This window comes from Gopherus flavomarginatus, chromosome 6 (genome assembly GCF_025201925.1).
Source record: "Gopherus flavomarginatus isolate rGopFla2 chromosome 6, rGopFla2.mat.asm, whole genome shotgun sequence".
Lineage (NCBI taxonomy): Eukaryota > Metazoa > Chordata > Testudines > Testudinidae > Gopherus > Gopherus flavomarginatus.
Genome location: NC_066622.1, coordinates 79758495 through 79771301, shown reverse-complemented (window position 1 = coordinate 79771301; position 12807 = coordinate 79758495). Strand labels below are relative to the sequence as shown.

At 40.6% G+C, this 12807-nt stretch overlaps 1 protein-coding gene across 13 annotated transcripts in view; it reads right to left on the bottom strand.

Annotated features, from left to right (window-relative positions):
* Positions 1 to 12807, bottom strand: part of ZMIZ1 (zinc finger MIZ-type containing 1) — a 509185-nt gene that overhangs the window by 325208 nt on the left and 171170 nt on the right. For all 13 annotated transcript variants that reach the window (XM_050960048.1, XM_050960044.1, XM_050960038.1 and 10 more), the window contains one exon: positions 10969 to 11048. The gene's annotated coding sequence lies outside the window, so the exon portion shown is untranslated. The remainder of the gene's footprint in view (positions 1 to 10968; positions 11049 to 12807) is intronic.

The following is a 12807-nucleotide window of genomic DNA, read 5'->3' as shown; positions in this document are numbered from 1 at the left end:
TTAGGCCAAGATAAATAAGTAGCTGGATTTTCAGAACTGCTGAGCATCTAATATCTCTCACTGAAGTCAACAGGGCCTTCTGGTGTTCTGTGCTTTTGAAAAATAAACACACTGATTAAGCTATCTAAATATGAATTTAGAGGGAGATTTTCAAAAGGCACAAAGGGGAGATAGATGCCCACTCCCCATTGTGCTTTCAACAGGCAATGGGGGCCTAATTGCCCTTTGTGCCTTTCAAAATCTCCTTATTAGGAAGCCATATTTAGCCTTGTATGTTTGAAAGTCCTGGCCTTCATTCTGAACCTTGCCAGTATCTGATGCTTTATAGGAAGACCAAATCTTCAATTATGCACCTAGCCACTGGCTGCTTAGATTAGATCAGACAAACTCTCAATAAATGTAGAATTACCAGTTGGCCTCAACAGAGAAAATCTTTAAGGAGATATTCTCTGTAAAACTGGTCTGTTCCCCATTATGTCATCTACCAGATGAACAGTGTGTGTGTGTGTGTGCGCGTGTGTGTGTGCGCGAGTGTGTGTGCGCGAGTGTGTGTGCGCGAGAGAGAGAGAGAGAGAGAGAGCGCGCGCGCATTTGTTCTGGCAAGTATTTTGCAGTACAAGCAGCAGACAGATGATGTTCTGGGCTGAGGAAGGGTAAGCGCTTTGGTCCGTTAGGTGTAATTGTTTTTATAAAATCTCTAATCTATGTATTTGGAAAGGCAAAGTAAACACAGTTTATACAATTCACCCTTGACATTCTGCCAAATATCCTCAATCCTATAAAATGCCTCCTAATGACTTGAATGTAATACTGTGGTGCTATAGTGTCATTTAACTACTTTAAGGTTCTTTTAGTAGCAGCACTATCTGCAGACTTAATATGAAACGTACAGGATTATGCTGCCACTAAAATATTGTTCAATGCTGCTGAAATTTCAAATTAATTCCAAGAGACAAATTATTATTCAGCTCTGTCTTTAGCACAGATACAATCCCCTAAGTTAGTTTAATAAAAGCAATTTTACAACTAATGAAGGTTGATATTGTCTTTTTGAGGATACTGGCTAAATGGAAAAATTACTTTTTAAACAGCAAGTGAGTTAGTATCAGTGATGCATTAAGGTCTGTGTGCGACACAGAAAAACTTTGGAGGGAAGAAATAATTTGAGGACCATTGAATCAAGTTACAGAAGAGTTGGTATGAAATGTGCTGAGGAAGCATTTTGTTATTTCATTAAAAGACTAGAGTGGTCTAGCTTTCACTAGATATTGCAAAAATTTCTCTCTCTCTTTCACACACACACACACACACACACACACACACACACACACACACACTCACTCCTCCCTTCTCTATGCTGGCAACTCCCCCACTGCTAGTAACACTGGGAAATTTCCCAAGAATTACAGGCCATATAATGTCTCAGCTTATGTAAATACATATAGTTGCCACTAAACCTACTGAAGTCAACAGAACTAGGCCAATGTATGGCAGCTGAGGATGTGGCTTTTAGGCTTTGCTGTGCTATGGTTTTCCAAAGTTTAATACACAAACTCTGGCTTTTCAGTTTTGTTTTGACATAATTCCTGTTTCTAGATGAGTACTGCATATCTTTAACTTTTTTTCATAACTGCTGGCACTGAGGGATACCAGTCTGATACTCTCCTATAACTAATGTATAATTCAACAGTGAACATTTGCTAACCAACAAGCAAGGGCATTTGTCACCAGAAAGTGATTGGGGCAGACGGTTGAGATCAAGAGCAAACTTTCCCCCTGTGGAATTCTGTGGGTTTCTAAACTTGTATTTAAGGTTAATTTCTCTTTTCATTCCCCAGTTAGGACACTGGGCTACTCATCTCCCTCATAATGAAGCAGCTTAAATCTGAGAGAAAATACTCTGGAAAAATTAAAGGAAAAGAGTGTATTTTGGTAGTATTCTAAAGAACAGAAGAAAATACACTACAGGAAATGAAAACGATTTATGGTGGCAAGCCTACATCTGGAATAATCAGGCCTTTTCGTCTTTCATACTGCTACTCACCTCCTCATTCAACAGTACTGTCCTAATCCACCCACTCACTCGGACATAATACTTCCCCCTCCCCGTACACACAGTTTCCTACTATTGACAGGCCCTTTCATATCCTGATCTCCTGTGTATCTGGAGATCCTGGCTATTTTACAGCCTGTTTCTTTTCTATTGCCTGCCAAAGCATAGACACTGAAGTGCTCTGAATGCTACTACAGCATGATTGATAAGAGAAAAGCTTGCAGGGCTTACTAGTGCCACTACAGACAGCAGATGGAAGAAACAGGGACCACTGGTACTCTGGGGATTTCAGGGGAGCTGCAAGAGCTAAGGCAGCAGATAAACAGCTGTGAGTGCAGGGATGGGAAGGAGGAGATGGCTCTAAGGACTGGTAATGGGAATAAGGAGCATTTCACCTTTAGGTCATCAGTTCAAACCAGGTCCAGGATGTTAATGTCTGAAAGGCACTACCATCTGACAGATGTTCAATGGGCTCACGCCAGCTCCTAGTGAGCAAGAATCAATATGACCAAACAAAGGAAAACTACACCCTATTTAGCAGCCCTACTGGTAGTCTCAGCAGAGAGACCAAAGGTGGAATGAGTATGGAGAATGAAGTATCTCATATCACACTGCAATGGAGGTTCATACAGAAAGTATTATAATGCCACTATGGAAATCAGTGGTGCAGCCACACCTACTGTATTCTGTGCAATATTGGTCACTCCATTGCAAACAGAATATTACAGAATTGGAGCGGGGAGGATGTCAGAGAAAGAAAACAAAAATTAATAGGGCATGTGGGTCTCTCATGTTTTGGGACTGTCCCAGGTCAGAAGTAGGCAGGAGGAATAATATAATGGAGCCCTCCTAAAAAGTACAGCCCCGAACTGTGTTTTGGGATGTATCTAAGGCCCTACCAAATTCACAGCCATGAAAAATGCATCATGAACCGTGAAATCTGATCTCCTCTGTGAAATCTGTCAGGGATGGCAGGGCAGGGCTAAAGATGCCACAGCCAGGGATTCTACCATGCCTCGGACTCCAGTTGTTAGTCCTGGCTGGGCTAGGGAGGGATAGGACTTCCTCTTCCCCTGCAGGGACTGCTCTGCACTCCTGTCCCATCACTTGGGCCACTGCACAGGGAGCAGCAGCAAAGCTTCAGAGTTAAGAATGAACTCGCAATGTGTCTATGTATCAAAGCTTATATGGTATAAAGGTGGTGTGAACAGAAGTACATTTCACCATCCAGAATCTAGTCCATGTGTTTGTATTATGCCAGTGGCTCTCAAACTTTTTTACTGGTGACCCCTTTCACATAGCAAGCCTCTGAGTGTGACCCCCCCCCACTTATAAATTAAAAACACTTTTTATATATTTAACACCATTATAAATGCTGGAGGCAAAGCGGGGTTTGGGGTGGAGGTTGACAGCTCGCGACCCCCCCATGTAATAACCTTGTGACCCCCTGAGGGATCCCAACCCCCAGTTTGAGAACCCCTGTATTATGCTTTGTTTAATTTTATAGAAACATATGCCACACAAGTCATACTATCCAATTGTCCCTTCAACATGCATTTCACTAAAACATGCCAATTCCTAGAACAGCTTATGAAAGACCCCTAGAACAATACATTTCTGATAGCTGGAAGAACACTCTGAACAGACAAACAAGATTAAGAAAAAAAGTAAAAATGTAGCCAATGTTAGCCAATAAACTGTTTTCATATAGGAGAAAAAAATTAAGACACGGACAGTATCTTATTTATTTCTCTACACACAAAGAAAAAAATGCATGCTAACACCCTTTAAAAGGACACAAAACTATGCTTGGATCTTTTCCATAGCAAAATAAAATGTTTTCTAGTACAGGATACAGCAATAAGCATCCTGAAAGGTTACATGATGATAGAGTATTTGAAAATTCCTCTTAGTTTGCTTTAAAGCAGTGCAGACAAAAAAAAAGCCCAAACAGAAACAAAAAACACCCCACAAAAAGCCCTATTTTCAGAGGAAGGTACACCAAACTAAGGGCCTGTCTATACTGAGATTTTCTTTTTGCACCTGCGTAACACAAATTCCTGATGTGGAAGTGCTACACAGTATAATTTATCCCAGGCAGTATGGAATCAGGTTGTAGCGTGTCTATATTAGGGGGTTTACACTGGTGCAGCTATGTCAGTATAACTTCCACAGTTCTAAGAATGGAGCGTCAAAAATAGAACCTATTCTGCCCGCTTTTCGTTACCAGGAAACTCCATCTTTCCCAATCACTGTGAAATTCAATGAAAAAAGTGTAGCCTGTGAAAAGTTAGTTTAAATTGTGAGTCCCTTTGGTCTACCGTATACAAGATTTCCTTACAAAGGTTTACAGGGCTTAAGATGACTTTCGATGGCTAAGTCTGTGCATGAAAAATAGCCTCCCAAAAATAAACTTCCGTTTAAAAAAAATGAGCTGCAGAAACTCCCTTTGGATTCTCAGATAATGGCAAGATAAACTAAGAGACAAGGGAAAGCACTGAGACATTTTACCTCCAGGAAATGAAACTCACATACAATGTTCGCACTATCTAAGAAGTCATGTTAGTGTCCTTTATTCCAGTTGGGCATTTACCAGGGTGTTACATGTGACAGCCTTGAAGACAACTCAAGCATAAGGTTAATAAAGGTTTATTCAGTACTATCCAATACAGAGTTAGTTGGATATTTCTCTATATTTATCTGTGTTCATTTCTCCTCTGTTTCAACTTTTTTTTTTTGAAGGAAATACACCTCTCCCTCACTATAACGCAACCCAATATAACACGAATTCGGATATAACATGGTAAAGCAGTGCTCGGGGGTGGGGGGGAGGCTGTGCACTCCGGTGGATCAAAGCAAGTTCAATATAACGCGGTTTTACCTATAACGCAGTATGATTTTTTGGCTCCCAAGGACAGCGTTATGTCAAGGTAGAGGTGTATATGCTTAAAAATCTGGCACACTTATATTTAACCTAATTAAGACACTATTTGTTTCCAGTGTAAAAAACTAATGATATTTAAGGAGTCATTGTACCTGTACATTGTTTTTCCTGTCACTTGACTTCTCTAGGCACAGGCCGATGGGTTCTAGTCTATGCCACCCCAACGGAGGCAACCTTCAAATGATTTTTTTTTATGACTCAGGACACAGTAGTTTGCTCTGGATTCCTCAGCCGCAAATCCTTAGGGGTTTGAAGGATAGGGTAGAAGTGTACACTTCTAATCTCTAAATGAAACTCCACTAGTGTCAGGGTAGTAGTCTTGCAACAGGTTGGTAAGACACCCCCCCCCCCCAAAATACAGCATTAAAAAACCTAACCATTTTTAGGTTCAATGCAGGTATCAACCCAAACTTATGGGTTTCAAGCCCTGATGCATGGTAGGCTAAGGAACCAGACAGTGCTAACACTGCTGCCCAAGGTAGCACTTGCTGCAGCCTGTCCAAATTTACAAAATTTAATGAACGCAAGAGAACACTTCCTAAATAGTCACTGTGTACAAAGGGAATACACAGCGCAGGTGCAAACTACTCTTCAGTTTACAGGAACTACATAGCTTTCTGACCTGCAAATATGCCTGTTGTTGGCTTCTATTTCTTCGGTCACGACAAACCTACAGACACTGTCTCTTTCTTGAGATGTCCCTAAAGGACAAACTAGGCATGAGTTTTTACAGGCCAATCAAGAGCTTTGGAGTAAAACTGAATATCAATTCATGGAGGTTAAGATGGAGATTAATTCACTGAAATTGCATTGTATGCCATGTTCCCCTTCCAAAAGGGAACTACAGTCTCTTCCCAGGCAAGGAGACATTCTTTTCTTCATTCCAAGCTACACTCATGAAAAGCAGAGCAGGACTAATTAGTGGTGTGCTGTAAAATATGGCATCCAGTTTCTTTATTCCCACAACCACTATACAGCTGCTAGAGGATAAAGCCTTCATAGTAAGTGTAATAAGCCCTACAGTTTCCTCCAAACCAGGCTAAAGTACCCAAGAGAGGCCGAAAAGTCACTGAATATAACCTGCAGCCTGCGCTGAGTGTGGAGAGAACTCTTCTGATCTAAAGGCATTCCTGGACCATTTCCATTTCCTGAATATGTCAATTGCTTTTCAGGGACCAATATACAGGAACAGTTAAACACATCTGCTGTGGTGACCTCTTGATGGTAAAGGGGAGGAGAGATAAGAAACATCTGCTTATCAAGGAAGAGTATTTGACCTAAGCCCTCTAGTATGCCTGTAGATCTTTCCAAACACCCACAGATCTGACCAGCATACTATGGCTAAAAATAGCCTCTCAGAAGGCCAGAGTGACATGTAGGGTTTTCTAACTGCTCTCTCACATTGAATATGTACATCAGAGATCGGCAACCTTTGGCACGCGGCCCGCCAGGGTAAGCACCCTGGTGGGATGGGCCAGTTTGTTTACCTGCCGCATCCACAGGTTTGGTCAATCACGGCTCCGGCTGGCTGCGATTCGCTACTCCAGGCCAATGGGGGCTGTGGGAAGCAGCACAGGCCAAGGGATGTGCTGCCCGCCGCTTCCCGCCATTCCCATTGGTCTGGAGCAGCAAATCACAGCCAGTGGGAGCCACGATTGGCTGAATCTGTGAACGCGCCAGGTAAACAAACCGACCTGGCCCGCCAGGGTGCTTACCATGGCGGGCAGCGGGCCAAAGGTTGCCGATCCCTGATGTACATGTTTATTTGGGTCTCTTTGTTGATCACTGATCTTTAACACTGACGTTATCACACGATCCCTTAACGTTTAAGGCTGGCCTTAACAATTCAATTCATCCAATGGTGCATGCTGCAGGAAGACCTAGTAAGACCCTATTCGCTGAGGTAGAATTATAAGAGGTAGAGCTGTGAGCTGTACTTCCATTTGGTCTTGGGGAAGATAATGGAAGAAAAGATGAATAGCGTGTGACCTCCATTTCCAGTTCCAAAACCCAGAACTGCTGTTACTTCCCACCCACACCTGCTGCAGCCTTGAGACCCATGGTTTGGTACATTTACTTCTCCCTAGACAGGTTACTGGCTCCTGCCTTTCCTTTCATGTAATATTTTCCTTCTTTGAGCCCTGCTTTTTTTTTTTTCTTAATCTCTTCCATTCCTTTCCTCCCTCACAGCTCCTACTTCTTCTTGTCCTTTTCTACTCTCCTCCTTTCTTTGTCATCCACTGTTGTCCTGGGTTTTATTGTTTTCTCACCTGCCAACTGGAAGATTGCATCTCCTCCTCTTCCCCTTGTAAGGGTCTTCTCCACCCAGTATCTTTTACTCCCTTCTGTCAGACTTTCCCAACAGATCCTGGACACAAGTCACAGGAGTTCAATGCTAATAGCTGAGACAGAAAGGTGGCACCTGGTGTGATCAATATCCCAGAGTTTACTGGAACAGGAAAATATTCTTGTTTCAATAAAGCCACTGAGACTGCATTTGCAGACCAAGATAGTCTCATTCAATAGGAATATCCATTCACAAGATAAACTGCTGAAGTAAAGCTTAAAAAACAAGGATGGTTTTTGGTTAATGAGCTGGTCTGGGATGCAGGAGCTCTGGGCTCAATCTTAGATTCACTTACAGACTTCCTCTTTGACCTCATGCAAATCACTTAATCTCTCCTTGCCTCAGTTCCACAACCATGACATGGGGGTAATGCTATTTCTTTTCCCTGCCCTTTCTCTGTCTTGTCTCTTTCGAGTGTATGATCTCCAGGACAAGGACTGAGTCTTACTATGTGTAGCGTCTAGCACAATGTGTCCCAGACCTCTGCTGGGGCCTCTAGAAGTTACCATTTTATAATTTAAAGGAGCATGTCAAAAGCATTTTTTGTTCATGAAAAATGGCCTTCCATTTTTAAAGGTGAGTATTTTCACAGAATTGTTCAAAATTTTTTAATTTCAATAAAAATCTGAAAAGTTAGGTTTTTTAAATTTATTTTTTTTCCAAACAAAAAAAACCTCTGACAATTTCAGTAATTTTTTAACCAAGTTTTTTTCATTTATTTCATTTTTTTCATGGATTATACTTACCATTGTCCAAACAGCATTAATGAGAGATTAAAAGAAGACGGAGAGTTTTCAGAGAAGTTCAGAGAACTCCTTTTTAACAGAAGGAAGATTACTTTCTCTACAAGAAGCCTGTTTGCTGTTCTCAGGGCTGATGACTCTTCCCTGGCTAAATGCATCTACAGTATGAAATTTTGCAATGCTGTTTCAACACAGTCCTTGAAAGCAGGTATATATTTTTGAAGTTTAAACAAAGCCATGGTGTCACATTGTGCAATTGCAATGGGATTGGTATGTTCACCTCTAATTTCATCAATCACTACTCTCACTCATGCATAAAGCTGTATCGATATGGCTATAAAGCTTCCACTAACCAGTCACTCGAGTGGAATGGCCCCATCCTGTCCAAGACTGAGGCCCTCACACTTCATCCTCCAGCCCGGTCTGGATTGGTGTTTACAGAGTCTCAGTGCTTTTCTTACAATGAGAAAGAGCAGGTTTGCATAATCTTAACTGCAGGATCCCAGGAGCCAGAACTAATTCAAAGCTCTCCTAATTTGACTTGGGGATTCTTCACTGTGACAGCAAGACTTAGGGAATGGCTCTTCCCTCTAACCTTGTTTGAGTGATCATCTTTTGTTTCCATTACTCCAGTTTGCAAGATGACAGCTATCAAGACAGATTCCAGAATGCCTTTTAAAATGACACATGTCAAAAGGAACTGTTAAGAGCATCTAAACAGAGGGGTTTGCGTTAATATTTAGCTTGCCAAGAATCACATTTCAGTAACAACTGATTTATTCTCTCACACATGTGCAACAACAAAAACATTGCCTGACATTGTTTTTCTGATTTTTCTTTAATTAAAAACATGCACTTTAAGACACACTCGCACAGTTTATAACAGAAACCCTCATCATTTGAGCTCGTAGCACTCTCAGATTGCAATGTCCTTGTGCTGGCAAAAAATAAAAAAAAGCTGCTCTTTCTGTGAAGCCTCCGGAAATACCATAGCAAACATTCCTGCTCTACAGCAGTGAAACCATGTGACCTGAAGGCACAGCCAGGAACTTCTTTCCCCTGAGTTTCTTCATGGAATGGAAAAAGGAAATTTTTCCTTTGAAGCCAGAATCCATGGACAGGACAGCATACACAAGGTTGTTTTTAAAGATTATTTGGCTGAATTCTCTAACCCATGGCTGGACACATCATATTATTTTGCACTGAAAGGGTCAAGTCTTTAGACATATACGAACCTTTTGGGACATTGCTACAAAAATATTCCCAGAGTATTCTAAAGCAAGGTTTTATCATTCTTGTTCTGCACTAATCTATGTCTTGGTATAACTAATTAAGAGATCTTTCCCTCCAGCGAAGACTTGGTTAATTGCTCTCTCTTTTTTTTTTTTTTTTTTGGTCTTCCCATTTTTCAATTTGGTTTTTGTTAGTACTGTTAATGAATGGATTTGTCCATGAAAGTTCTGCTAAGTGTGATCAAAGATGACTAAAAGCATAACCCTGAATAATAGCCTTCCATTTTTATCAGTATTTGTAAGCAATCATTCATTATGTAGGGGGAAGTGGGGGGGTCATACAATGCTAGTTCTATACCAGTGAATATTTGGTTTTCTTGATTTAAAAGAGAAAAACACACAAAAAGGAAGGCAGCAGTACAGTAAAAAAAAGCACAGTAAATGGCAGGAACACACCACTAACCGGTTCTAGTGGCCATGTCAGAAATGTTTCTAATTATCGGAGGCAAAACTGGGATGGCATTTTCTGCTGGAAGCAAGATTTACACTATACCCTCCCCCCACACATACTCACCCAGAGTATAAATATTAGTCAAACAGTTTTTTCTCATTTGGTTCTTGAAATACGCAGTGGGTAGGAGCAGGGGGCATTTGGAGGTGAGGCTGGGAAGAAACATTGATGAAGAAATGCTTCAGGTCAATCGTCTGCACCTCACCAAGATGTATCATTGAAATGCTAGGGAGCAATATTGGTAGTAATAGATAAGGGAAGTTTATTCTATCACTAATGTCAATCCCTCTCAACATTGGCTCTCAAATTATGATCCTTGGACCATTGGCTGGTGAGCTGCAGAAAGCTGGATGGTCACATGGTACTAACACCTCCTCCTCATTTCCAGCTGCTAATTTGCATTAAAAACAACTGAAAATACATTAAACATTTCCCTAAAGTCACTTCCCCACCTATGCTGTGCCATGTAGACATTCTTGAGAGCTGAAGTGGAAATGGTCTACACGATAGCAAGTGAGAGGGCAGTTGATTCATAAGACAAAACGTGAACCACACTGCAAAAACACTTGAAACCCACTAAGGTACTCTGGAACTATGCCAAAGGCAGAGATGCAACAACCTATCATCTTATGTATTTTAAATACTATAAAAAATAGAGTGAATCAAACAAAGAGTAGAACAAGTTTGAAGAACATGTCTAAATATGACAAAAACAAAAAAAAATACTTCTTGTTACTTTTCATTCCTCACTACACCTAGATATAAATACTAAACACTACTTCATTGAAACTACTGTTGAATTTCTACTAAGGGACTGCTAGTTTGTTTATTATAAGTGCATGTTTACTGGGAGTGTGCAGAACAAACTATTTTACAGCTGGAAAGGCCAGTGCAAGCGTCATTTGTTTGTACTGTATATTAAATCAACAGAATTAAACCAAGGTAGCCAATTAATCTTTATACCGAGGGCTTTGCTAGCAGTGTTTTGTCATTGCCATCAATTGAACTACTTCTCAAAAGAGCTGATGAACCTTGATAGCAACCAGATGAGGGGTTAAAGCATAAACCATGATGCACTGGCTAGAAAAGACAAGAGGCCCATATGTATTTTACCAGCTGAGAATAAAAATCTTCCTACCTGAGTTCCACCAGTGCCTTCTTACTCTCAGGAGCTGATGACTACTTCCTCAGTGCCTTCACATAACACGATTCATCTTCCTACAATGAAATATAGATGCGTTACTCACACATCCTCAAGGGTACAATGCAGCAGCATTTAAGCTGCAAGAGCAGATCTGCAAAAACTCATGGAACTTCAAAAGTTCTAAAAAGCAAGCTGCGGGGGGAAAGGATTAAGATTTGGAACCCCAGGTTCTATTACCATCAATTCCACTGATTCGCTGTGAGACTAGGGTGAACCACTTCATCAGTTTGAACCTCAAAGTTTGCTCATCTGTAAAAATGAAGATGAGAAGCTGACAGTGAATTCTACTAAAGTGAGTATCCAGATTTATTAACCTGAAAAGTAAATATTTTTTCTTCAATTAAATGCCATGCTGAACTCTCTTTCATTTTCTTTATGGAGAGTCTTTGCTGAATGTTATGAACTGCCATTTGAAAAAAAACACAACAACAACCCTGAACTTTGCTTAGGAGGAGGAGACAAAATACCACAAAACACCACCCTGTCTGAAGCAAAACAAAGCAAATGTACAGATTACTTTGGCACGGCCCCTTGACGTCGAGGAAATGCTGTTTAAATCCTAAAAGAAATACTGTAAGGGTGCAGGAGGAGGGACAGTGGAAAGCTTACTGGCAGCATGGGTTCTGTTACATGCTGTCTCAGCAATCAAGCAGGGTATCCTTATAGGCTTCTGTTAATAGGCACTAAAACTCAGAATATACTGGGCAGAAAAATGAAGAAAGTTCACACACAAATACAGTTTGTAATCCTTTTTATTCATTTTCAACTAACTTTTACACAATGATTTTTTGTTTGCAAGAACATTCATGAAAAGCCAGTCTTCCAAAGCAGAAAATATCCCATGTGATTTCAGTGCCCACTCCATCAGCAACCGCTAATGATCAATTATCAGGAGTTGAAGCCAGATAGTTAAGGAACAACTCAGACACTGCAAAATACTCACATTCAGGGTTAGATGACAAATGTAGAATAATGAAAAAATGTAAGTTATAATTACTTCCTATTTGGATTGCAGGAGCATTTAGTTTGTTAACAGATAATTCACAAATAGTAAAAAAGCTAAAAATTAAACTGTTTGCTAAGAACAGCATCCTCAGTTGAAATAAGTATATTGTCATGAAGCCACAATCTGCCTCAGAAACTGATTTGGCTGTATTACTTGTCCAGGTGAAAAATAACCATTTTAGGAAGCCTGCATTTTGGCAGACACCATTGGTGAAAAATTGATCTTTATGGCTCCTGACAATAATCTCTTCAAAACTCCATTATGTATTTGTTCTCTTCCACAAATTCCTTCCCTCTCCCCCCCACAATTTTAACTTCTTTCTACTAGAGGTTAAACTTTTGTTTCACTCAGCAGAGGAGTCAGGAGTCCTGGGTTCTATTTCAGGTTCTGCCACTGACACACTATGTGATTCTGGGTAAATCACTTCACTGGTCCTCAGTTTTCCCGCCTGTAAAATGGGACTGATGATACCAATCTTCCCTTTTAAAGTGCTTTCAGATTAATGGCTGAAAAGCACTATGCAACAGTTGATCGTCATTATTATTAATGATCCCACATTATGGATTCTCCATTGCTTTTTTAAAAAACTGGCCCATATGCATCTCTTCCACGCTGTCCATATCCTATATCTCCGCTGACACTCGTTATCACCAACCCATTGATTCAGTATCCCAAACTTCTCTCTGTCCTTCTGTCACTTTCCTGTAAGTACTGCACATGCTGTGAGGTAGTTAAAGCAGTACACCATGAAGAGGAATTGTGTTATA